General features: G+C 38.2%; 1 long non-coding RNA gene across 6 annotated transcripts in view; it reads right to left on the bottom strand.

The window, feature by feature from the left end:
- Window positions 1-27,605, bottom strand: part of LOC105482665 (uncharacterized) — a 64,727-nt gene that overhangs the window by 24,591 nt on the left and 12,531 nt on the right. For 5 of the 6 annotated variants that reach the window (XR_011619740.1, XR_987751.2, XR_987748.2 and 2 more), the window contains exons 3-4: window positions 14,625-14,988; window positions 6,416-6,512 (exon numbers count right to left, since the gene is read on the bottom strand). This is a non-coding gene — a long non-coding RNA (uncharacterized lncRNA). Of the gene's footprint in view, window positions 1-6,415; window positions 6,513-6,887; window positions 7,036-14,624; window positions 14,989-27,605 lie in introns of all 6 variants that reach the window. The other variant, XR_011619744.1, reaches the window with a different exon arrangement.

A 27,605-nucleotide genomic window follows, 5' to 3' on the forward strand; every position in this document is an offset into this window, starting at 1 on the left:
GGAGATCAGCCATCATGTTATGAGGACATTCAAGTAGCCACATTGGAAGAAACTGAAACCTCCCAACAATACTCAGCAGCCCTGAGAGTGAGAAACCTTGGAAACAGATTATCCCACCTCCATCAAGCCTTCATATAAGTGTAAGTTTGGCCAACATCTTCACTGCAACCTCAAGAGGGAGGCTGAGGCAGAAATGCCTAGCTAAGCCACTCTTGCATTCCTAACCCACAGAAATTGTGAAGATAAAAAATGTTTGTTATTGTTTTAACCTACTACATTTTGGGCAATTTGTTTTACAGCAGTAGATAATCAATGAAGATTTTAGCACAGAAAATGGTACTATGCTGTAATAAAAACGTAAAGTGTGGGAGAAGTTTCAGAACCAAGAACTGAGAGGAAGCTGAAAGGACTTTGAGGGGAGTGTAAACAGAATCCTAATGGCCTTTGGGGAGGCTGCTGGTGAGGACTTAAAGAAAAATAAGAAAAACATTATTGGAAACTGGAGGAGAGGGGCTCCTCATTATGTTGAGGCAGAAAGCTTAGTGACAATGTTGCATGGAAAGTATAAAATGTACTAATGAACTGGATTATTTAATTCTCTTTTCTTTGTATATGGGCTGAACTTAGTGACTTCTAATCAATAAAATGTGGCAGGAGAGAGAGAGTGTGACTTCCACTACATATTAGGGTAATTTGTTACACACCAATAGATCATGAATCCCTTTCCAAATAGTCTCACAATACGATTCCTAAATATTCTCTAAATAAAACTCAGCACCTGGTATAATTGAAAGTTACCACATTTTACAATGAATAGGTTCTCCATTTGGAACAACTTATAAATGATTTGTTCTCTATAAATTCTTCTTTATTTCTCATTTCCATACCAATAACTTTATTGTTAAGATCTTTCTATGTTTGTCTCTCAGACTCACATGAAGTCTTCTTGAGAATAGAAGCTGTTTTTATATAACCATGAATATAGTAGGTCATCAGTATAGTTTATTATCCAAATAAATGGAATCCAGGAAAGGTATTATGAATTTTTAAATTTTTACATTAATAAGAGAATGACTTTTTTATGATAAGTATGCCATAAATATTAATCACGTAATTAACTGATTGAACATGATTTACAGCAAAAATGTCAGAAAAAAAGGATGCGAAGGGTAGAGAAGTTTGTTCAACAGGGTAAAGCTAGCCTGAAAACTAGGAGGTGGATCAGTATTTAAAAAAAATTACCAAGATGTTATTGCACAACTTTCAAAACCAAACCAAAACAAAAACAAAACAAAACACACAATGTTATAATGTAGAAGGAATAAAGACAGCAGAGAAAATGAGTGACATATATGGCAAAAGGGAATTCAGATAAAAATGAATTACCTTTTTCCTCTTTATTTTCAACCATATTGCTTTCTTAAAATCCCAATTAAATCTATCTTTCCCACTTTACAAAAACAAATATTTTATTATTTTGAACTAGAAATTTTTCCCAAAAAGCAGCTATTAATCTCCTTATTGAGTTGAAAAACATAAATAATCACCCTGTGTATTTTGATGGCACTTTATAAATCACAAGGGATTTTTCACGATACCTAATTTGTGTTTTGCAACAACATAATGAAGTATTCATGGTAAGATATTATTTTTTGTTTTGTAGTGAGGTAAATAAAATTCATAGGTTAAAGAATTTGCTCAAGGTCACACATAAGGTAAATAGCAGAGACTGTACTTAAACCCCTGTCCTGACTCCAAATCCAGTTTTCTCTCACTACATCACACTGAAAAACTGACTTAAGTACATGGGAAAGTCAATTCAGTTTATCAGTGAATGAATGATCTGCAAGCCCAGCAGTATTTCCTAGCAAACCATAGTCATAAAAGTTCCATCTGGAACAAACTGCCCAATTCCAGAAATATAGGCCACATAAAAATCACACCTAACCTGAAATTAGAAAGGAAAATTCACAACACTGCTGAATGATAGCCTAGTCTCACAAGGTGGCTTCCTTGACTTTATAAAGAACAGTACTTTCATTCATCATCATTATGCTGACTCATATTCTTATGTAAGAGATGGTGGCTATGGATATAAAAACAAAAAAGTTATTCTTTAAATAGTTTTATCACATTTTAATCTTATTTCAACTTTTTCAATTACTGTAGCTTTGAATAAATATAATCCTTATATTGAAAACTTATTATTTCCAGTTGAAAGAAACACTGTATTGAAAATTATAAAAGTATATGCCATAAACTGAATATTTGACCACTGGGAAAAACTGAATATTGAGAATGATTTTAGTGGTTTGGGATAAATCATAAAGGAGGTGATAAGCCAGGGCAGTCACAGGGGAGATTACAGAGGAAGCAATCAGATATTGAAGGCAGAGGTGAGAATGAAAAGACCATGTGTAGAAGACAAAAAGCAAATTAATTTAGCTGGAATAGAAAGGGGCTTGGTAAGAGACCACAAAATATAAGGTGTTGTGGGACTACCACAACAAGGTAAGGATTTTAGATACTAATAGGCAACTGGGAATACCTGCTCCAAGGAGATAATGAAAATGATTAGAAGGTTAGCCAGCAGCTATTGATAGGATGAATGTATGTTTAGGAAATCCAAGAGTATAGTAATAAAACGTCCTGAAATGACATTGAAAATCAAGGAAGTATAAAATATATGAATTGGATGGAAAAAAAATGGAGTGATCTGGTAGTCACCACCTTAATCAAGGATCAAACTTCGTTTCACTAATGCTGGGACAGTATGATGTCATGTAACTTCTGGTATGATGCAAAATGTACTTCAATATAACCTATGAAGTAATCTTATAAAAAATGCTACACTGAATTTAATGAAGTTAGATTACAAAAAATATAACAGGCATGGTGGCACACGCCTATAATCCCAGCACTTTGGGAGGCCACGGTGGGCAGATCACTTCACGTCAGGAGTTGAAGACCAGCCTGGCCAACATGGTGAAACCCCATCTCTACTAAAAATACAAACATCAGCCAGGAGTGGTGGCATGTGCCTGTAGTCCCAGCTACTTGGGAGGCTGAGGAGGGAGTGTGGCAGGCCAGTTCTCATTAATTCAGGCCTCCATTACAACTGTCCCAGCACTGACTGAGTAGCTAGGTTAAACATTAAAAGGTGATTGAGCCAGTGCCCTTATACAAAGGCTGGAATGTAACAAAGAGCCCACCAAGAGTTTTGCCTAGGTTTTTCCTGGGCCTTGAAGCATGACAAGATAACAGAAGAATTCTTAACAGAACCCTTTTAGGATTAAACAAGTTTTATTGGGAGTCTGAAGAAACTCCCCAGGCCTCCACAGGGTCTAAAGGAATGTCCCAAACCTTTATGATTTAGCAGGCGACAAGATAAAGGTAATCACCCCAGCACCTAGACCCATTTAGATTAAGTAAACTTATTGAGGCTCCAGAAGAAGGTCTTCAGGACTCAGACCTTAGTTATAGGTTAAAAGAAGTTAACCACTTATGTCTTTAGATTTAATGCACACTTACATGTAGACATATAGCTTATAAGGTATATAAGTTCTGGAAAATTTTGTAATTTTGAGTTGGTCTGGTGATAATTTCCAGGCCTTCTCCCTGTAGCTGGTTACAGAAATAAAAACTTTCTTCCTCCCCAGTTCATCTGCATCTTGTTTCTGGGCCATAAGAAATAGCAGCCCAACCCTCAGTTTGGTCTGTGAACAGGAGGATCACTTGAACCTGAGAGGCAGAGGTTGTAGTGAGCCATAATTGCTGCCACTGCACTCCAGCCTGGGTGACAGCAGCCTGGGCGACAGAGTGAGACTCCGTCTCAAAAAAACAAAGTAAAAAAAGAAAAAAGAAAGAAAGTATAGCAGATAAAGGTAGAAGTTAAATCTCAGTATGAGGAAATAATCAGACAAATTCAGAATGTAGGATAGTCCATAATCATCATGGAGTCAATATTATGAGAGGAGTTTGAAAACAGTTTCAGACTCCAAAAAGACAAAAAATTGAATGCAATTTGTGAATTTCTATTGGTTTTATATTTTTACAAAAACTCTAAAAACACATCTTAGGACATTTGGGGAAAGTTGAATCTGGACTAGATATTAGATAATTTAGTGAAGAGCTGGAGAATTTAGAAATTATGTGCTAAAATAGATTCACTTTGCAAAAGAGAAAACTGAAGACCCATGGAGTTTAAATGTGGAATTTTGGATACAATTATACATTTAATTAACCGTAGTGTCATGTTTAAATCCAGTTCTTCTCATTCTCTATGCAATGCTCATTTCACTATTAGAGACAAGTGCTATTTACATAAATCATGCCTATTACATAGGAAAATAAAAATAACTAACCATGTAGTAAAGAAGGAAAGAAATGTCACTTTTCATTTATCTTTTACCAATGGAGTTCATTAACTTGCTTACTGGATGTGTGAAGGCTGACTAGTTTTCCTAAGAGCTCCAGCCTCTACCTTCTGCATACATATATTGCTCAAGTCTTCTTAATCCTTTAGAATTAAAGCCATCTATTTCCTTGCTGGTGCAACAATTAAAACCACAACTGAGCAACCACAGCAGAAGGCACAAAAGATTCTATCTTGTTCCTCTTGATTATAAAATTGTATGCCACTTCCCAGAGAAATACAAATGTAATAAAATTCTGGAACAAGAAAAAAGATGTACAGTATTTACAAACTTAAAACTTTCATGGCTTGGGTCCATTTTTGTCTTTCTATCTCCCTCCACAGCTGATATTCAGTCCTTTTGATTATCAAGAGAATGATCATTTGTCCATGAATACATACCCATAGTATGATTACATACCCATAGTATGTCTTACCCAAACATAAGTAGACAAAACAAAACAAAACAAACATAAACAAATCTCTCACTCCTTTTCATGTTATCAGGAAGCTGATGGGAGTTGCGGATATGCATGTCTGTTAGTTATTGGCTTGCGGTTTTGTTTGCTTACTCGCTGTTTTGCGAGAGAATAAGCTTTTGTTCCTCCATTTGTTTACAAGAAAATTGTTAGAAATTCACATACATGATCAATACCCATTTAAGCACAGAAATGACAACTGACAAAATTCAGTGATATCCCACAACAAAATAATCTTTTCATTTGACAAAATACTTTATTTTTAAACTAAAATTAGCTTTAAGAAAGTATACCACACATTGATTTTACTTTATGTCTTCTGCAAGACACTGCCTAGATAGTCAATAAATATTGGTATGGCAAACCTTTCAATAATGGTTCATTCAACATCATTTTGTTATAACATTGATGAGAAAAAAAATCAGTTCCAAGCTGGGGCCACTGTCTGTGTGAAGTTTGCACATTCTCCCCATGTTTGCATAGGTTTTCTTTGGGCTGTCTAGTTTCCTCCCACATCCCAAAGCTGTGCATGTGTGTGGAATTGGTGCATTTAAATGGTGTCAGTCTGAATGAGCGTGGGGGTAAGTGCACCCTGTGATGGAGAGACATCCTGTCAGGATTAGCTCCCACCTTGTGCCCTGAGCTGCCAGGATAGGCTCTGGCCACCCAAGACCCTGAACTCTAATAAGCAAGTTGAAAAATGAATGAATGAATATAAATTATTGTCAAATAAAAATTCATAAAGTAAGTGGTAATCATACAGACACATGACAATAAATGATGAGCTACGAAAGTGCACAGAGCACCCACCCTGTTTGTCAGTTTTTGAACTGCATGATAATAGGAGATGTTCCTTGATTTAACAACCATGACTGCCATCACTTACTGATTCACCAAAAACTGGGAAAATAATTATTGTGTTTATATTTATTAATCCTAAATGTATGAATAGTTCACATGTATTTCAATGCTTAATATTAAAAGCATTTTATGTCTTTATTTAAAAGTTTAGTGGCTCAATATGCTGGTTCATGCCTGTAATCCCAGGACTTTGGGAGGCCAGGAGTTTGAGATTAGCCTAGAAAACATAGAGAGACCCCATATCTACAAAAAAAAAAAAAAAAAAAGTTAGCTGAGTGTGGTGGTGCACAACTGTAATCTTAGTTACTTAGGAGGCTGAGTTGGGAGGATCACTTGAGCTCGGGAGATCAAAGTGACAGTGAGCTATGATCACACCACTGCACTCCGGCCCTGACAACTGAGGAAGCCCCTGTCTCAAAAATAAAAATTAAAAATTAAAAAAATTAAAGTTTAGTGATGTTTTTGTGATCAGAAATATGTCTTAGAAACTTAACTCTTTATCTATATCTATCTATCATCTATCTATCTATCTATCTATCTATCTATCTATCTATCTATCTATCTATATGTCTATGGTAAAATTAGTTTTGTTATAAGTAGTTTCTTCTAAAGTTGCATAGGTTTCCAAGAGGCTTATCAAGGACATGAAATGAAGACTTACTGTATTTGGTTTCCAGCATCTATTCACATAGTTATGCTAGCCAACAGAGTGATGCACAAGACCAAATGATCAAGAATCACTTCTTTTTCCTCATGGCCTGAAAAACAGGAAGGGGTTGTTCATAATGTGATTTGGGCATCATGTAACTGGTATTCTCAGATACTGAGAGTGATTAAAAATTCTGTTCCAGTGAATAGTTTAATCTCCCCAATGAACTCTTACTGATTTCCATTGCAAAGCATTTTGTCCAATGGCTTTCATTACCTCTGTCTAGATGATCAGATTTTCCAAAATAACAGTTCACATTAATAATGTTTTACTCTAGTCCTTCACCAATATCTTTTAGTCAGTTGCTCCTTTTTCCCTTAAATGATTTGTAATGCAAATGAAAGAATCTGAGAAGTCACAAGTTGGATTCTGACCTCTTAAATTAACTTCATTAAAATAGCTCTAACTACAGAAAAGAGCAGACCTTCTTGCTTTTGGGGTGAAGAGAATCACAATCTGAAATGTCAGTTGCCTCAGGCAGGCACATCACATTGAGTTGCATTTAAAGATAGCTTCAAGCTAGCTTCACACTGAATTATAAAAGAAAAGTCACTGAAGTCATCTCTTTTCATCTAAAAGAAAGTAATTTGAGTATTATTTAACATTGAGAATAATGGCTCATGGATACATAACAGCCTACTAATTTTACCCTTATATAACACCAACTTTTCTCTGAAAAATAAAAAACGTATAAAGCTACCTAATAAGTGATATAATTTGATATAATATCAATGTATATTGAATTGATGTGATAAAAATGTAGAGACAATTCAGTAATTGTTTTAGTTGGCAACAATGAAAATTTGTAGTTAATGATTATCTGATGAGGACAAGAAAACAGTTTTTTAAAGTCTAGAAGTATAAAACTGTAAAAACAAGTAAGGCCATCTCATAAAAAAAGTTTTAAAAGAAGGAGTTCTCTGGTAAAAGGAATTTGAGGAGATTAAGTGTTTTAAATGCTTGTTCCCTGGTGCCATAAAGAAATAGCACTTGAACATAAACTTAATTTACTCAGCAAGGCCATTTTCACTTCCTGCAGAAAGGGTATACTCCCCAGCAGTTTTGCCAAGAGAGTACATTGAACAAAGGAGACGGGGTCACTTACAACCTGATGTGTCCAATCTACTGCTGTGTCCAGTTTCCATTGGCTGGAACAGGACCTCACATTCTGTATTTGTCCCAATTGGCTAGCAACTTAGAACTTTTTAAAAGAGGCAAAGGTAGAGGAGAACAAAGGAAGGAGGAAGTAACTTGTGGAATGCTGAAAAAGGTAAAAACACCTTCAAATAAGGAAGAAGAACAGGCTATGACCTAATGTTTGCTTGGACCATAAAAAGCATGCCAGGGCAAATATTTAGGCTAAATTGTGGGAGCTAAGAACATAAAAGTACATCAATTTCTTTATCATGGCTAGCAGATATTTAAGAATGTTAGCACAAGTCTTTGAATAAACTTTGCTTCTAAGAGAAGTTACTATTTATTCCTAATTAACTGGGGAGGAAAGTCTTTGAAGAGGAACCTCTATTTTACTTTTTATATTAAGAAAAACATATATTGGGTTGAAGTTAAAGATCCATTATTACTGGTTAGGCCAGTAATACCTTTTTACCATAAATTTTTCTAGCACTGATAGTGTTCCCAAAATATAGCACTTAGGCATTTGAGAAAACAGCAGAAGCAGGAAGACTACTCTCACCTTTCCCATTCCCTTCTTCCCTGAAACAGGCCATGAAAGCTGGGAGGGTCACTCTCTGGCCTTCTCCTTCCCTTCTCCCATGAATATCATTATGTGATCAGTGTCTCGTCCTATACCCAGAGGGAAGGAATGTCACAGGGACACCAAGAAGAATCTGAACAAACAGCCTTGCCAAGTTCCTCCTAATTTATCACCATTATAACATAACTTTTTGTCCTTCAATCATACTTCTACATTACTGCCCATAAAAATACAGATTTTCTTGTTCCTTTGAGTCTTTATTTCTTTTTCAAAAGATTTCTTAAACTGATACATAAAATTTTACATATATATGGGGTACATGTGAATATCTGTTACATGCATGGAATGTGAAATGATCAAGTAAATGTATTTGGGGTATCCATCACCTTGAGTATCATGTCTATGTGCTGAGAACATTTCAAATCCTGTTTTCTAACTGTTGATACATTGTTGCTAACTATAGTCACCCTACTCTGCAATTGAACATTAGAATTTATATCTTCTATTAACTGTGTTTGTACTGATTGAACCTCTCTTTGTCTCCTCTCCACTCCACCCCTACACCCTTCCCACCTTTGGTATCTATCATTCTATTCTCTGCCTCTATAAGATGAACTTTTTTAGCTTCTATATATGATTGATAACATATGGTATTTGTCTTTTTGTGCCTGGCTAATTTCACTTGACCTAATGACCTTGAGTTCCATATAAATTGCTGCAAATGATATAATTTCATTATTTTTTATGGTCAAATAGTATTCAAGTATGTATATATACCACATTTTCTTTAACCATTCATCCTTTGATGGACACTTAGTCTGATTAAATCTTTCCTATTATGAATAGTGCTACAATAAACATGGGAGTACAGGTATCACTTTGACATACTGATTTCTTTTCCTTTGGATAAATATCCAATATTGGGATTTCTGATCCATGGGGGTTTTATTTTTAGACTTAAAAAAAAAATTTCCATAATGTTTTTCATAGTGGCTGTACCAATTTACATACCACCAACAGTATGTGAGAGTTCCCTTTTCTCTCCATCTTTGCCAGTATCTGCTATGTTTTATCTTTTTAATAGTAGCCATTCTATAACTAGAATAACATGCTATCTTATTGTGGTTTTGATTTGCATTTCCCTGATGCAAAAAATTTTTACCATTTTAGTGATGGTAAAAATTTCCACATACAACAGTTGGCCATTTGTATATCTTCTTTTGGGAAATGTCTATTTGCATCCTTTTCCCACTTTTTAATTGAATTCATTTTTTTAATTGTTGTTTTGGGTTTCTTGTGTATTCGGATATAATTTCATTGTCAAATGAATGGTTTAAAAATATTTTCTCCCATTCAACAGGTTATCCCTTTACTCTGTTTATTGTCTTTGCTGTGCAGAAGATTTTTAGCTTAATATCTTAATACAGTTCTATCAGTTTTTCTTGTTTTGGTTTTTGTTTGTTTGTTTGTTTCATCTGTGCTTTTGATGTTTTAGCCATGAGATCTTTGCCTATGCTAATGTCCTGAAGTGAGTATGCTATGTTTTCTTCTAGTAGTTTTGTAGCTTCAGGTCTTATGTTTCAGTCTTTCATCTATCTTGAGTTTATTTTTGTATACAACAGAAGATTGGAGTCCAGTTTCATTTTTCTGCATATGGATATCCAATTTCCCCAGCATCATTTATTGAAGAAGGAGTCCTTTCCCTGTTGTATGTTCTTGCAGCTTTAATTTAAAATCAGTTGATTGGGAGGCCAAGACAGGCAGATCACTTGAGGCTGGAAGTTCAAGACCAGCCTGGCCAACATGGCAAAACCCCATCTCTACTAAAAATACTAAAACATTAGCCAGGCATGGTGGCTCATGCCTGTAATTCCAGCTACTTGGGAGGCTAAGCTGGGAGAATCACTCGAACCCAAGAGGCAGAAGTTGCAGTGAGCCAAGATCACACCACTGCACTCCAGCCTGGGTGACAGAGTAAGACCCTGTAGAAGGAAGGAAGGAAGGAAGGAAGGAAGGAAGGAAGGAAGGAAGGAAGGAAGGAAGGAAGGAAGGAAGGAAGGAAGGAAGGAAGGAAGGAGGGAGGGAGGGAGGGAGGGAGGGAGGGAGGGAGGGAGGGAGGGAGGGAAGGAAGGAAGGAAGGAAGGGAAGGAAGGAAGGAAAAGAAATCAATCAGCTGGATGGCCAGGAGCAGTGGCTCATGCCTGTAATCTCAGCACTTTGGGAGGCTGAGGTGGGCAGATCAAGAGGTCAAGAGATCGAGACCATTCTGGCCAACATGGTGAAACCCCGTCTCTACTAAAAAATACAAAAATTAGCTGGATGTGGTGGCGCTCACCCATAGTCCCACCTACTTGAGAGGCTGAGGCAGGAGAATTGCTTGAACCTGGGAGGCAGAGGTTGCAGTGAGCTGAGATCACACCACTGCACTCAGCCTGGCGACAGAGCAAGACTGCATTAAAAAAAAAAAAGAAATCAGCTGGGTATAAATATGTGGATGTATTTTTAGATTATTCTGTTCCATTAGTCTATGTGTCTGTTTTTATACCAGTACCATGCTGTTTTGGTTACTGTACCCTTATAATATATTTTGAAGTCAGATATTATGATGCCTCCAGCTTTGTTCTTTTTACTCAGGATTGCTTTGGCTTTTTGGGCTTTTTTGTTGTTGTTCCATATAAATTTTAAGATTTTTTTTTTAATTCTGTGAAAATGAAATTGGTGTTTTGATAGGGATTGCATTGAATTTTTAGATTGCTTTGAGTAGTATGGTCATTTTAATGATATTAGTTCTTTTGATCCATGAGCATGGGATGTCTTTCCATTTGTTTGCATCCTCTATAATTTCTTTCATCATTGTTTGTCTTGTTATTGATTTCTAGTTTTATTCCATGTGGACTAAGGAGATAGTTAATATGATTTTAGTTATTTAAAATTTGTTGAGACTTGTTTTGTGTGCTAATATATGGTCTATCTTGGAGAATGTTTGATGTACTGATGAGGAGAATGTATGTTCTATAGCTGTGGATGAAATGTTCTGTAAAAGTCTGTCAGGCCCATTTAGTCTAACGTGCAGTTTAAATCTAATGTTTCTTTGTTAATTTTCTGCCTAGATGATCTGTCTAATGCTGAGAGTTGGGTGTTGAAGTCTCCAATTTTATTTTATTGAAGTCTGTCTCTCCCTTTAAATCTAATAAGATTTGCTTTATATGTCTGGGTGCCCCAGTGTTGGGTGCATATATGTTTATAATTATTATATCCTCTTGTAGAATTAATCCCTTTATCATTATATAATGACCCATTTTGTCTCTTTTTACTGTTTTCACACTCTGTTTTGTCTAAGTATAGCTACTTGTGCTTGCTTTGGTTTCCATTTGCATGGAAAATCTATTCCATCCCTTTACTTTCAGTCTTTACATATCTTTACAGATGAAATGATTTCCCTGTAGGCAGCATACAGACGGGTCATGTTTTATTATCCATTCAGCCAGTCTATATTTTCTAAATGGAAAGTTTAATCTGTTTACATTCAAGGTTATTATTGATATGGCTTATTTCTGCCATGTTATTAATTGATTTCTGATTGTTTTGTATATTCTGTCTCTCTCTCTCTCTCACTATTTATTGTTGTGGTTTGGTGGTTTTATATAGTGGCAACATTTGAGTCTTTTCCCTGTTTGTGTGTTTGCTCTGTGAGTAAGTTTTATATTTTCATGTGCTTCCATGATGATAGATATTATGCTTTCATATAGATATATGCTATCCTACATCTGGAATGTAGGATTCCTTAAGCATTTCTTGTAGTTCTTGTCTAGTGGTGATGAATTCCCTCAGCTTTTGCTTGTCTAGGGAAGACTTTATTTCTCCTTCATTCATGAAGGCTAACTTTGCTGAGTATAATATCTGTGCCTGGAAGAACATAGATTTCAGTATTTTGAATATATCATTATATTCAAAATCTTACAGATTTCTGCTGAGAAATCTACTGTTAGTCTGATGGGGGTTCCTTCATAGGTGACTAGATGCTTTTCTCTTGCTGTTTTATAATTCTCTCTTTGTTTTGACTTTAGACATTTTGGCTATAATGTGCAGTGGAGAATCTCAGAGCAACTTGTATCTGCACGTGTAAATGCCTTGCTACACTTGGGAAGTTTTCAGCTATTACTTAATTAAATACATTTTCTTTTTCTTTTTTATTTATTTTTTTCTTTGAGACAGGGTCTCACTTTGTCACTCAGGCTAGAGTACAGTGGTGTGATCTTGACTCACTGCAACCTACATCACCTAGGCTCAAGCAATCCTCCCATCTCAGCCTCCTGAGTAGCTGGGACTACAGATGTGTGCCACCAAGCCCAGCTAACTTTCTTTTAAGAGATAGAGTTTTTCCATGTTGCCCAGGTTGGCTTCAAACTCCTGGGCTCAAGCAATCCACCCACCTTTGCCTCCCAAAGTGCTGGGATTATAGGTATGAGCTACCACACCTGGCCTAAATAGGTTTTCTGTCCCTTTTGTTTTTCTCTTTGTCATCTGGGACTCCAAAATTTTGACTAACTGGGCACTTTATGGACTTCCATATGTCAGGAAGTCTTTGCCTGTTCTTTTTTTTTCTTTATTTTTATTTGACTGGATTATTTCAAAACACCTGTCTTCAAGTTTGAGATTTTTATTTTGTTTGATCTAGTCTATTCTGGATGCTTTCAAATGTATTTTGTATTTCATTCAATGAGTCCTTTATTTCCAGAATTTCTGTTTGGCTCTTTTTTTAATGATATCTATCTCTTTGATAAATTTCTCATTCAGACTTGAATTGTTTTTTTTTTATTATTGTTTTTCAGTACTCTCTTGTATTCCACTGAGCTTCCTTAAAAATCAATATTTTGAATTTTTCTGAGAGTTTGTAAATTTATTTTTGACTGGAATTTGTTGCTGGAGAATTCTTGTGTTCCTTTGGAGGTGTCACATTTACTTGCTTTTTAATGTTTTCTGTGTCCTTATATTGACATCTGTGCAACTAGTCCAATGGTTGCTTCTCCCAGTTTTTTGAATTTGCTTTTGTAGGGGAGGACCTTTTCCTGACAATGCATCTGTAGTGTTGGGTAGGGTGCTTTGCCTATAATTCTGGGTGCATGCAGTACTGCAGTCTTGGTGTGATTCTTTGGATGTAAACAGTATTATTTGAGTCTGATTTCCTTTATGGCTTAGAGTGTGGTTATTAGTAGAGGCTGTGATGAAGTTTTGCTAGGAATAGGGATACCAGGTGGGCCAGTCTTCAGGTCTCAGTGATGGCAGCAGTGGGTTAAGCATGTCTGCCTTTGGTGCCCCAGTATGATGTATGCTGGCACCAGTAATAGCAGGTCCAGCCAGGCTGATTCTTAGGCCTATAGCCATCTTGCTCAGATGCCAGTGGCAGCAGCAGTGAGCCAAACAAATGGATAGGTTTTCAGGCCTCTGGGTAGCAGGCATGGCATGAGCAATGGTGGCAGCAGCAGCAGGAAAATCCTCTGCATACCAAGTGATACACACTGGTCTTAATGGTGACTGCAATGAGCGGGGCAGGCTAGTTTCCAGGTCCGCAAATGACACATGAAGATAAGTTCCAGCTGTGATGGTAGCAGCAGGGTGGGTGGGTCCAACCTCAGCAGCTCTAGAGAAGTACTCAGGTACCAACAGTGGTGACCCGGGCTGTATAATTCCCCAGGTCTCAGGACTGTGTGCTCTAGCACTGAGGGGTGGGGTATGAAGCTATGCAAGGCAGACTTGTCTTCAGGCCTCTCAATGGTGTGTACAGACACTGACTGTGGTGGGCAGGGGCAGGGTGATTCCCAGGCCCCTGGCAGAGTACTCAGGGATGCACTACAGCCTTGAAACTGAGGAGGCCAGGGTTGCTTTCAGTGGCATCAGCTGTACACAGGGGAGTGAGAAACGTGCTTCACTCACACTTCAGCCCTAACAGCATCAGCCTGTGCTTGGCTTGCACTTTATCTCCAGTAGTGGCAGCTTGTGTTCCACACAAGCTTTAATCCACATGCAGCAGTCCACAGCAGTAACAGCCACGGGCAGGAAACTATCTAGGCATGTGAAAGTGCACAGTGGCTTCACTGCTGAAGGCAGTTGCAGCCTGTGGCCTGCACTTTGGCCCTAGCATCAGAGCTAGCTCCAGCAGTGGTTGCATGCAAAGGATGTCAGTGAGGCTCCAGGGATATGTAAATGCAGGTGCTGCTGAGCCCCAGGGTGACGTGCAGTCTCTTTGCATTGGGCTCTCATAATGGCACCTTGCTGTAGCTGCTTAGGTCTCTGAGAGTGTGTGGGACCCAGGAGCAGTGCCATTGTGTGGTCTCCAGGAAGCTCTCTATGTTAGTTTCAAGGCCTGTAAGAGTTGAGGCCCTCTCCCATGGCTAAGATTGCAGGAGTGCATGGTGGAAAGGGGGCCCACTGGGGGTCTCTCACCTTTCCTTGCACTGGGGAGTCTCTCCTGGCTCCCAGCTGATCCTGGTCAAGCAGGTTGCCTCTCTTTCTTATTCTTCCTTGCTTTAGGTGTTTCCTGTCACTTCTCCATTGAATTCCAGTGCTCTCTCCTGGATGATCTATTCAAAGTGTGATTATCTACTCACTATTTAGGTTCTCCTTTGTGGAGGAGGTGAGTAGGAGATGTCTCTGGTCAGTTGTCTTGAAGCCCCTCAGCAGCTGAGTTCAATAGTTGCTCTAAATAGAGGTAGGCATCAGTGGCCTTTTACATGTAAAGATTATTTATTTAGCCATTTTTTAAAAGTCTTGAACTCCAAAGGTTTAAGACCACTTGCAATCTAGGTATCTTAAAAAAAAAAAAAAAAAAAGTCAAGACAGAAGGCAAATAAGAAAGGAAAATAATCCCAACTGCTGGGTGATACTATTGTTCTGAAAGTATTTGAGTTATTTTTTAGCATTAACAGCAGCCTAAGTCATCTCTGAATCTTTATTTCTGAAGGCTGTCATGTCACATAAAACTTACATTAAATAACCAGAATCTACAAGGAACTTAAACAAATTTACAAGAAAAAAGCAAACAACCCCTTTAAAAAGTGGGCAAAGGACATAAACAGACACTTCTCAAAAGTAGACATACATGCGACCAACAAACATGAGAAAAGTTCAACATCACAGATCATTAGAGAAATGCAAATCAAAACCACGATGAGATATCACCTCACGCCAATCAGAATGGCAATTATTAAAAAGTCAAAAAGCAACAGATGCTGGCAAGGTTGTGGAGAAAAAAGACACTTTTACACTGTTGGTGGGAGTGTAAATTAGTTCAACCATTGTGGAAGACAGTGTGGCGATTCCTCAGAGACCCAGAGGCGGAAATACCATTTGACCCAGAAATCTCGTTACTGGGTATATACCCAAAGGAATATAAATCATTATATTATAAAGATACATGCACGTGTATGTTCATTGCAGCACTATTCACTATAGCAAAGTCATGGAATCAATCTAAATGCCCATCAATGATAGGCTGGATAAAGAAAATGTGGTACATATACACCATGGAATACTACACAGCCAGCCATAAAAAGGAACAAGATCCTGTCCTTTGTAGGGACATGGATGGAGTTGGAAGCCATCATCCTCAGCAAACTAACACAGGAACAGAAAACCAAAACCATATGTTCTCACTTATAAGCAGGAGCTGAATGATATCACATGAACACATGATGGGGAACAACACACGCTGGGCACCTGTCAGGGTGGAGGGAGGAGGAAGAGCATCAAGAAGAATAGCTAATGGATGCTGGGCTTAATACCTGGGTGATGGGATGATCTGTGCAGTAATCCATAATGGCACACGTTTACCTATGTAACAAACCTGCACATCCTGCACATGTACCCCTGAACTTAAAAGTTGGAAAAAAAATAATAATAACATTAAGTAAATTTCTATGCTTTTCTCTTGTTAATCTCTCTCTCTCTCTCTTTTTTGTTTGTTTGTTTGTTTGTTTGTTTGTTCTGAGACAGAGTCTCGCTCTGTCGCCCAGGCTAGAGTGCAGTGGCGCGATCTTGGCTCACTGCAAGCTCCGCCTCCCAGATTCACGCCATTCTCCTGCCTCAGCCTCCCTAGTAGCTGGGACTACAGGCACCCGCCACCACGTCCAGCTAATTTTTTGTATTTTTAGTGAAAATGGGGTTTCACTGTCTTAGCCAGGATGGTCTCTGTCTCCTCACCTCGTGATCTGCCCTCCTCAGCTTCCCAAAGTGCTGGGATGACAGGCGTGGGCCACCACGCCCAGTCGCTAAGCTCATACTTAACAGTAAACAGAGCAAGAGAAGAAGACGGCATAGAAGCCCCTGTATGCATGCCGTTTTCAGCTGGCTGATAGTGGGTACCCAAAGTACTCTGTGAAGAATTCTTAAGCTTACTGTATGCTCAGCAGGAAATAGTGCCTCACAATCAACATCTGCCATGGAAAAGGAAGATCCTTTGGTACACTGCAGACATTTCCTTCAAAGGCAATAGCAAGGCAAAGAAGCCCCCTGGCAACAATTATTTAACACCAACTTGAAATTTTTAGACAATATAATAAGGTAGGAAACAAAATGTGAACTGTAACTATTGTACATAGTGTCAAAATTATTTGTATTTTTAGATGATACTCCTTACTAACTAAAAATGAAATAGAAAAAAATGAAATTAAAAAGATTAATAAGAGAGCCCAGTAAGATTTCTGATAACAAAATAAGTATTCAAAATTCAAGAGTTTTCCTATATTTCTATAATAACCAGTTAGAAAACATAATGGAAAAATCCCACTCAGAATAAAAACAAAAAATATAAAATACATAGGAATAAGTGTATTATGAAATGTATTGAGGTCCTATATAAAGAAAACAATGAAACTTTGAGTGACCTAAAAAGGGACTTAAATAAATGAATGACCATCTCAAGTTTCTAGATGAAAAGCTTCAATATTAAAAAGAGTTTATTCTCCTCATATTAATTCATAAAACAAGTACAGTTCCTATCAAATATAGGAGAACTCAACCATGATATAAACACAACTTAAAAATCTAAATCATCGAGGAGGATAAACTTGAACTGGCAATTATTAAAAGATAACAGAAAACTAGAAAATTGTTTTGTGAAGTATTGACCCAAAAAGACATAAATAGATAAATGTAATGATTAGAAAGCCCAGAAACATTCATTTTTGAGATTGATATATATGGTATATACTAAAGGAAGTGTTTTTGTGATCAAAGGATGACACAGGTTATTTTGTTGGATATAAAGTTGGATCTCTTCTTCATGGAAAACCAAAACTTAATTGCAAAATCATTGAAAATAACTAAATATGTAAACTGAAAAAATATCAAATCTAGGTGTTGATACAGATTAATTTTATACAATCTTGAGAGATGGTAAGAATTGACTTTCTAAGCATTAAAAAAATGACAATGAGAAACAACGATGGACTAAACTTCAGAACACTTTAACAAGTATATAAACACACATATGTATCTCTTTTTTCTTTCTTTCTTTTTTTGAGATGGAGTCTTGTTCTGTCACCCAGGCTGGAGTGCAGTGGTGCAATCTCAACTCACTGCAACCTCCACCTCCCAGTTTCAAGTGATTCTCCTGCCTCAGCCTCCCGAGTAGCTGGGACTACAGGCACCTGCCACCATGCCCGACTAATAGTTTTTGTATTTTTCATAGAAATGGGGTTTTATCATGTTGGCTGGCTGGTCTTGAACTCTTGAGCTCAGATGATTCACTCGCCTCAGCCTCCCAAAGTGCTGGGATTACAGACGTGAGTCACCTTGCCCAGTCCACATATATATCTCAAAATAATTTTTTAAATTAAACTAAATTTTACAATACATGTGACTAACACAGAATGGACATCCTGACAAATTGATTTAAAAAATGATAAGACAAATACTTTAATAAAAAAAGAAAGAGTAATAGTAGGTGTTACTTATTCACAAAACAATAAATTTATATTTCTTTATTTTTATTTTTATTTCAATAAGTTTTGGGGGAACAGGTGGTGTTTGGTTACATAAATAAGTTCTTTAGTGGTAATTTATGAGATTTTGGTGCACTCATCACCCAAGCAGTGTACACGGTACCCAAGGTGTAGTCTTTTATCCCTCACCCCCTTCCCACCCTTTCCCCTGAGTCCCCAAAGTCCATTGTACCATTCTTATGTCTTTGAATCCTCATAGCAGAGGTCACATACAATGAGAACATACAATGTTTGGTTTTCCATTCCTGAGCTACTCCACTTAGAATAACGGTCTCCAGTTCCATCTAGGTTGCTGTGAATGCCACTATTTCATTCCTTTTTATAGCTGAGTAGTATTCCATGGTATATATACCAAAATTTCTTTATCCACTCGTTGATTGATGGGCTTTTGGACGGATTACATATCTTTGCAATTGTGAATTATGCTGCTATAAACATGTGTGTGGAAGTATCTTTTTTGTATAATGACTTCTTTTCCTCTGGGTAGATACCTAGTAATGGGATTGCTGGATCAAATGGTAGTTCTACTTTTAGTTCTTTAAGGAATCTCCACACTATTTTCATAGTGGTTGTGCTAGTTTACATCCCCACCATCGAGTGTAAGTGTTCCCTTTTCACCACATGCACACCAACATCTATTAATTTTTATTTTTTGATTACGGCCATTCTTGCAGGAGAAAGGTGGTGTCTCATTGTGGCTTTGATTTGCAACAAAACATTTAAATTGTCAACAAACATATGAACAATATTGCTTCACTAGTACTCAAATTAACACTGAAGGAAATTCACCGTTTTCCCTATCACATTAGTTAAGTTTTAAGAAAATTTTAATGCCCAGAGTTGGTTAGGTTTTAGCATAAAGGTACCCTCATAAATTGCTAATAGGATTATATATTGGTAAAAATCTTTTTGGATGGTTCACTAGACAGGATAATGTTTCTCCAAAATATCCACATCTTAATCTCCAGACCCTATGAATATATTGATCACTTGACAAAGGGGATTTTGCTGATGTGATTAAGACTCGTGAGATGAGGGGATTATCCTGGATTAGCCATATCAATGTGGGCTCAATGTAATCACAAGGATCTTTACAAAGGAAAGATGGAGGCAGGAAAGTCAGAGTTAGACAGGGAGATGAAATGATGGAGGAAGCAGAGGTGAGAAAGAGAGAAAGGAAAGAGATTTGAAGATGCTACACGATTGTCTTTAAAGATGGAGGAAGGGACTATAAACCAAGAAACGCAGGCTGCCACTAGAACCTAAAAACCAAAAGGAGAATAATGACGCAAGAATGAAAATGTATTCCACAGGCCTTTTATCAACCATTTATCCCTTAGGGCCTCCAGTAGTAATGCAGCCCTGCTAACCTACAGAACTGTTAAGAAAGTAAATTTCTCTGCCCGGCCCCACCTCTGTCTGGGAAGTGAGGAGCAGCTCTGCCCGGCGGGCCCACGATCTGGGAAGTGAGGAGCGCCTCTGCCCTGCACCCTGCCACCTACCCTCTGGGAAGTGAGGAGCACCTCTGCTCGGCCGCTGTGCAATCAACCCTTCACGTGTGAAGTGGCAGCCTTGTGCGTGATCTTTCTGCCCTCCCCAAGTTTGCATTTTTGACATTAAAGTTTACTCTTAAATTAAAAGCTTTAAATTGCAGAATATAAAAAAGAACATAAATTTATATTGTTTAAAATCACAAAGTTTGTGGTAATTTTTGTTTTGTTTGAGACAGTGCCTCACTCTGTCGCCTAGGCATTTGGGTTGGTTCGAAGTCTTTGCAATTGTGAATAGTGCCACAGTAAACATACATGTGCATGTGTCCTTATAGTAGCATGATTTATAATCCTTTGGGTATATACCCAGGAATGGGATGGTTGGGTCAAATGGTATTTCTAGTTCTAGATCCTTGAGGAATCACCACACTGTCTTCCACAATGGTTGAACTAATTTACACTCCCACTACCAGTGTAAAAGTGTTCCTGTTTCTCCACATCCTCTCCAGCATCTGTTGTTTCTTGACTTTTTAATGATTGTCATTTTAACTGGTGTGGGATGGTATCTCATTGTGGTTTTGATTTGCATTTCTCTGATGACCAGTGATGATGAGCATTTTGTCATGTGTCTGTTGGCTGCATAAGTGTCTTCTTTTGAGAAGTGTCTGTTCATATCCTTTGCCCACTTTTCGATGGGTTTTTTTTTTTTTCTTGTAAATTTGTTTAAGTTCTATGTAGATGCTGGATATTAGCCCTTTGTCAGATGAGTAGATTGCAAAAATTTTCTCCCATTCTGTAGGCTGCCTGTTCACTTTGATGGTAGTTTCTTTTGCTGTGCAGAAGCTCTTTAGTTTAATTAGATCCTATTTGTCAATTTTGGTTTTTGTTGTCATTGCTTTTGGTGTTTTAGTCATGAAGTCCTTGCCCATGCCTATGTCCTGAATGGTATTGCCTTGGTTTACTTCTAGGGTTTTTATGGTTTTAGGTCTAACATTTAAGTCTTTAATCCATCTTGAATTAATTTTTGTATAAAGTGTAAGGAAGGGATCCAGTTTCAGCTTTCTACATATGACTAGCCAGTTTTCCCAGCACCATTTATTAAATAGGGAATCCTTTCCCCATTTCATGTTTTACTCAGGTTTATCAAAGATCAGATGGTTGTAGATGTGTGCTGTTATTTCCGAGGTCTCTGTTCTCATTCATTGGTCTATATCTCTGTTTTGGTACCAGTACCATGCTGTTTTGGTTACTGTAGCCTTGTAGTATAGGTTGAAGTCAGGTAGTGTGATGCCTCCATCTTTGTTCTTTTGGCTTAGGATTGCCTTGGCAATGAGGGCTCTTTTTTGGTTCCATATGAACTTTAAAGTAGTTTTTTCCAATTCTGTGAAGAAAGTCATTGGTAGCTTGATGGGAATGGCATTGAATCTATAGATTACCTTGGACATTATGGCCATTTTCACGGTATTGACTATTCCTGTCCATGAACATGGTATGTTCTTCCATTTGTTTGTGTCCTCTTTTATTTTCTTGAGCAGTGGTTTGTAGTTCTCCTTGAAGAGGTTCTTCACAACCTTTGTAAGTTCGATTCCTAGGTATTTTATTCTCTTTGTACCAGTTGTGAATAGGAGTTTACTCATGATTTGACTCTCTGTATGTCTGTTATTGGTGTATAGAAATGCTTGTGATTTTTGCACAATGACTTTGTATCCTGAGACTTTGCTGAAATTGCTTATCAGCTTAAGGAGATTTGGGGCTGAGACGATGGGGTTTTCTAAATATACAATCATGTCATCTGCAAACAGAGATAATGTGACTTCCTCTTTTCCAAATTGAATACTTTATTTCTTTCTCTTGCCTGATTGCCGTGGCCAGGACTTCCAACACTATATTGAATAGGACACTCCTGAACACCTTCTTCTGAACTCCTGGCCAGTTCATTCATCGTTTACTTTGAACCTCATCAGTAGCTGCCTCATCACTGCTTTCTCATTTTACCTCAATTTCTGAACCTAGACAAGATCATCTGTGTCAAGAGATCCCTTTCTTCCAGTTATTGTTTTGGTAATAATTTTATTTTTATGATTTTCTTTTCTTTAATTTAGTTCAAGAATGCGGTTTAGCTCAGCTCTTCTTTTTCACATTAGACCTCTTAAAAATATTAATTCTAATATTGGCTAAAAACATTTTACAATAAAGCCTGATTGAAAGATAATGAAATGGCAACCTTAACAATCAAGAGCAAGAAAAACAAACAGCTGTGGCCTTCCCCTTTTCCTTCTCAGTTGCGCCTTAAATGGCATTCCAAGATGCTGCTTCTGGAACAGCCTTCTGCAATCAATACAACCTCTTGGAGTTTTTACTGTCTCTGACACTGGCAGGTTCCCCTGTTCTCACTCTCTCTCTCTCTTACTGTTATCTTGCTATAGAATGCCTATTGACCACCAGGTATATGGCAGAATAACTGGATTTCTGCGAGCCAGTGGGGAAGACTAGAAGGCAAACCGGGTTAAAATGGAGTGTAGAAAAACAGAGGCTGTCCTAGAGGCAAGCTGAGGCTAAAGGTAATTTACTGAGTAGAGCACCTTTGCTGTAAGAAAAAGTCAGCTTTGACTATGCTGCATTTCTTTCATTTCCAAAAAAGCAGAGGTAGGAGACAGAAAGAAGGAAGGAGGGAAGGAAGGAAGGAAGGAAGAAAGGAAGGAAGGAAAAGAAATCAGGAGAAAGGAAGGAATGGAGTTAAGGAGAAGAGGGAAATGGAATGAGCATTTATTGAATACCTGCTACATACAACATACTATACTTTTCTATTTGTTGTGTCATTTAATCCTCACCAATAGTCCTGTAAGGTAGATAATATTGTCTCCATTTTTCAAATAAGAAGAGTGAAGTTCACAGAGGTTAAGTAACTTGCCCAAAATCACATAGTTGGGATTTGAACACATAACTGTCTGATCCCAAAGTCTGGAAAAAAAAAAATAATAAAGTAAGGGGTAGGCTCCGGAAAGATGTTTGTTTAAATGTATCAAGAAAAATCATTTTAGGAACATGTTACCAGGCCTAATGGGAAACTGAAGTGAGATATGGGATTGTTCTTGCTGAAATAAGATATCTGGTCCCCATACCTATTCCATAATGCTTTATTTTAAAAACAGATAATATTTATTCATTTATTTCCTGCATAAATAATTGTAGAACACTAAGTGAAAGGCACTGTGCTAGTTGCCATTGAAGGTACAAGTGTGAACAAGGCATGAAATTTAGCCTAGCAGAGAAAGAAAGTAAACATGAAATTACAAGGCAGTTTGATAAATATTATAAGAAGTGATACCCCAATGATGTATGGGAACAAGTGATTATTGACAAAGAGAAATGTCAGTTTCAGGTTGAGGCTTAAGGCATGAGTAAGCAAAACTGAAAAATCTTTCTTCCACAAAAGTCGACATTAAGTTTGAAGGAACTGCACACACATACACAGAAACAATACTCTCATTCCAAATGATAAAAGAAAGACCTCTGTCACTTCATCTGCCATGTCATTTATCACAACAGAGCTAATTTCAGAGCATATGGTGAAAAGCAGCATTGGACTAAAAGCCAGATCTGAATTTTCATCTAGGCTTGCCTGAGTGCTGGCTATGTGACTATGGGAAAGTAATTTTACCTTCTCCGAGCCTAAGTTTTTTCATATGCTAAGGGAGTTAAGCTAAACCATTTCTAAAGTCTCTCCCACTTTTAACACTCTCTGTAGTTCTAACTCTAATGACCGCTCAACTACATATCATAACTTGCTAATCAGAAATTTGATTGGTAACTGTCTTAGAATATTAGACTTTTGAATATTTATGGAGAAGTGGAGTCAGGTGGAGGAATAGAAAGTTCCACCCATTGTCCCCCCCAGCAAGGAGACCAAGTTAACAACTAACTACTCAGAAAAAAAATCACCTTCATAATAACCAAAAATCAGGTGAGATTTTAACTTCATATCACTGAAAGAGGCACTGAAGAGATAGAATAAGCAATCCTGAATCAACATTGCCATCCCTCTTCCTCCCTGGGTAGCAGTAATGTGATGCTGATAGCATCTCTGGGAACTAAGGGAGAGAGAACACAGCAATTGTGAGACATTGAAGTCAGCGCTATTCTGTTAAAGAAGAAAGACCAAACTCAACTGATACCTGCCCACAAAGAGAGCATTTAAACCAGCCCTAGCCAGAGGGAAAGCACCTATCTCAGAGGTCCAAATTTGAGTGCCTACGAAGCTCATCACCAAGGCTATAGCACTCTGTCTGTAAGTAAACTTGAAAGGCAATCTGGGACGTAAAAACTGCAACTCTGTAGGCAAGTCCTAGTGCTGAATTAGGGCAAGAGACAACGGACTGGGTGGTCACATGGCATCCCGAGACACCAGCTTGGGCAGCAAGGGAGTGACAGCATCACTCTTCCCCTAACCCAAGGCTACACAGCTCTCGGCTCCAGAAGAGACCTCTTCCTTCTGCTTGAGGAGAGGAGAGGAGAGGAGAGGAGAGGGAAGGTGAGGAAGACTGTATTACACCTAAGACACTAGCCCAGCCACAGCAGGATAGGGCACCCATCAGAGTTATGGCCCCTGTTCCAGGTCCTTGCTCCCAGACAACATTGCTAGACACACCCTGGGCAGGAAGGAAACCCACTACTTTAAAGGACCCAGTCCTGCCAGCATTCATTACCTGCTAACTGAAGAGCCCCTGAGCCTTGAATAACTAACAGCAATACCCAGGTACTACATTGAGGGCCTTGGGTGAGCCTCTGAGACTTGCTGGCTTCAGATGAGACTCAGCACATAACCAGCTATGGTGGCTATGGGGCAAAACTCCGTTTGCTTGAGAAAAGCAGAGGAAAAGGTAAAGGAGACTTTGTCTTCCACCTTAGACGCCAGTACAGTCACAGGGGAGTAGAGCACCAAGTGGGTTCTTGGGATCCCCGACTCCGGAACTTTACTCTTGGATGGCATTTCTGGACTTGCCCTGGGCCAGAGGGGAACTTACATCACTAAGGGTGAGTCCCAGGCTGGGGAGCTTTCACACAGCTGACTTAAGATACCTTGAGCCTTAGGGAACATCAGTGGTAGTCTGGTAGTATTCCTCATGGCCTGTGGTAGCAGTGTCTATAGCGTGAGGCTCCTCTCCCTTTGGAAAGGGTAAGGAAGAGTGGGAAGGACAGTGTCATGTGGGTTGAGTGCCAGCTCAGCCACAATATAATAGAATACCAGGTAGACTTCTAAGTTTTTTGACTCTAGTCCCTGACTCTCGGACAACACTTCTGAACCCACCTGGGGCTTGGGGAACCTCACTACCCTAAAGGGAAGGACATAGGATTGCCTGGCTTTTCTACCTGCTGATAGTAGAGCCCCAGGGCCTTGAGTGAACATAGGCAATGGACAGGGAAGGCCCTGGACAAGAACTAGCTCTGTGCTAGCTTCAGGTCTTCCCCAGTGCAATCACAGAGGTAGTGACAGCAGGGTGTTTATGCCACTCCATCCCTAGCTTTAGGTGGCTCAGAACAGAGAGAGAAAGAGACTCTGTATGTTGGAGAGAAAGTAAACGAAGGGAAGAAGAGTATCTGCCTGGTAATCCAGAGAATTCTCCTAGCTCTTGCCCAAGACCATCAAGGCAGTACCTTTATGGGGAAAAGTTGAAAGCCTTTCCTCTAAGATCTCGAACATGACAAGAATGCCCACTGTCACCACTGTTACTTAACATAGTACTGGAAGTCCTAGTTAGGGCAATCAGACAAGAGAAAAATATAAAGGGCATCCAAATTGGATAGGAAGAAGTCAAATTATCCTTGTTTGCTGATGATATAATCTTATATTTAGAAAACTCTACACTCCACAGGAAAATTACTAGAATTGATAAATACAAAATCCACATAAAAAAATCAGTAGCATTTCTATATGCCAACAGTGAAGAATGTGGAAAAGTAATTTGAAAAGTAATCCCATTTGCAATAACCACACATAAAATTTAAAACCTAGGAATTACCTTGACCAAAGAAGAGAAAGACCTCTATAATGAGAACTATAAAACATTGATGAAGGAAATTGAAGAGGACATCAAAAATGAAAAAAAACAAAAACAAAAACAAAACTATTCCATGTTCATGGATTGGAAGAATCAATATTGTTAAAATGTCTTAACGGCCCAAAGCAATCTACAGATTCAATACAATCTCTAACAAAATACCAGTGACATTCTTCACAGAGATATAAAAAGCAATCCTAAAATTTATATGGAAACACAAAATACCCACAATAGCCAAAGCTATCCTAAGCAAAAAGAACAAAACTGGAGGAATCACGTTGCCTGACTTCAAATTATACTACAGAGCTATAGTAACCAAAACAGCATGGTACTGGCAAAAATGAAAACAAAAAACAGACACATAGGCCAATAGAACAGAATAGAGAACCCAGAAACAAACCCAGAAAAAAATATGGAAATTCTCCAGGATATTGATCTGGGCAACCAAAGCAAACAGGAACAAATGAGATCACATCAAGTGAAAAACCTTCTGCACAGCAAAGGATACAACCAACAAAGTGAAGAGATCACTCACAGAATGGGAGAAAATATTTGCAAACTACCCCTCTGACAAGGGATTAATAACAAGAATATCAGGAGCTCAAATAACTCTAGAGAAAAAAATCTAATAATCCAATCAAAACATGCGCAAAAGATTTGAATAGACATTTCTCAAAAGAAGACATACAAAAGGCAAACAGGCAAATGAAAACGTGTGCAACATCACTGACCATCACAGAAATGCAAATCAAAACTACAGTGAGATATCATCTCACCCCTATTAAAATGGCTTGTATCCAAAAGACAGGCAATAACAAATGCTGGCAAGGATGTGGAGAAAGGGCAACCCTTTTACACTGTTGGTGGGAATGTAAATTAGTACAACCACTATGGAGAACAGATTGGAGATTCTTCAAAAAACTAAAAGTTGAGCTACTATATGTTCCAGCAATCCTACTGCTGGGTATATACCCAAAAGAAAGGAAATCAGGGCTGGGCGCGGTGGCTCAAGCCTGTAATCCCAGCACTTTGGGAGGCCGAGATGGGCAGATCACGAGGTCAGGAGATCGAGACCATCCTGGCTAATATGGTGAAACCCCATCTCTACTAAAAAATACAAAAAACTAGCCGGGCGAGGTGGCGGGAGCCTGTAGTCCCAGCTACTCGGGAGGCTGAGGCAGGAGAATGGCGTAAACTCGGGAGGCAGAGCTTGCAGTGAGCTGAGATCCGGCCACTGCACTTCAGCCCGGGCGACAGAGCCAGATTCCATCTCAAAAAAAAAAAAAAAAGAAAGAAAAAGAAAGGAAATCAGTATACTGAAGAGATATCTGCACTCCCAGGTTTACTGCACCACTGTTTACAATAGCTAAGATTTCGAAGCGCCTAAGTGTCCATTAACAGGTGAATGGATAAAGAAAATGTTGTACATATACATAATGGAGTACTATTCAGGCATAAAATAAATGAGATCCAGTCATTTGTAACACCTATGGAACTGGAGATCATGTTATATGAAATAAACTAGGCAAAGAAAGACAAACATCACATGTTCTCGCTTACTTGTGGAAACTAAAAAATCAAATGAATTGAACTCACGCACACAGAGAGTAGAAGGATGGTTACCAGAAGCTGGGAATAGCAGTGGGGTGGTTGGTGGGGAGGTGGGTATGGTTAATGGGTACAAAAACATAGAAAGAATTAATAAGATCTACTATTTGATAGCACAATAAAGTGACTATAGTCAATAATAATTGTATATTTTAAAATAACTTAAAAATGTAGTTGGATTGTTTGTACCTCAAAAGATTAATGCTTGAGGAAATGAATACTCCATGATGTGCTTATTTCACATGGTGCATCATTTTCTATAATGTC

This window comes from Macaca nemestrina, chromosome 1 (assembly GCF_043159975.1).
Source record: "Macaca nemestrina isolate mMacNem1 chromosome 1, mMacNem.hap1, whole genome shotgun sequence".
NCBI classification, from domain to species: domain Eukaryota; kingdom Metazoa; phylum Chordata; class Mammalia; order Primates; family Cercopithecidae; genus Macaca; species Macaca nemestrina.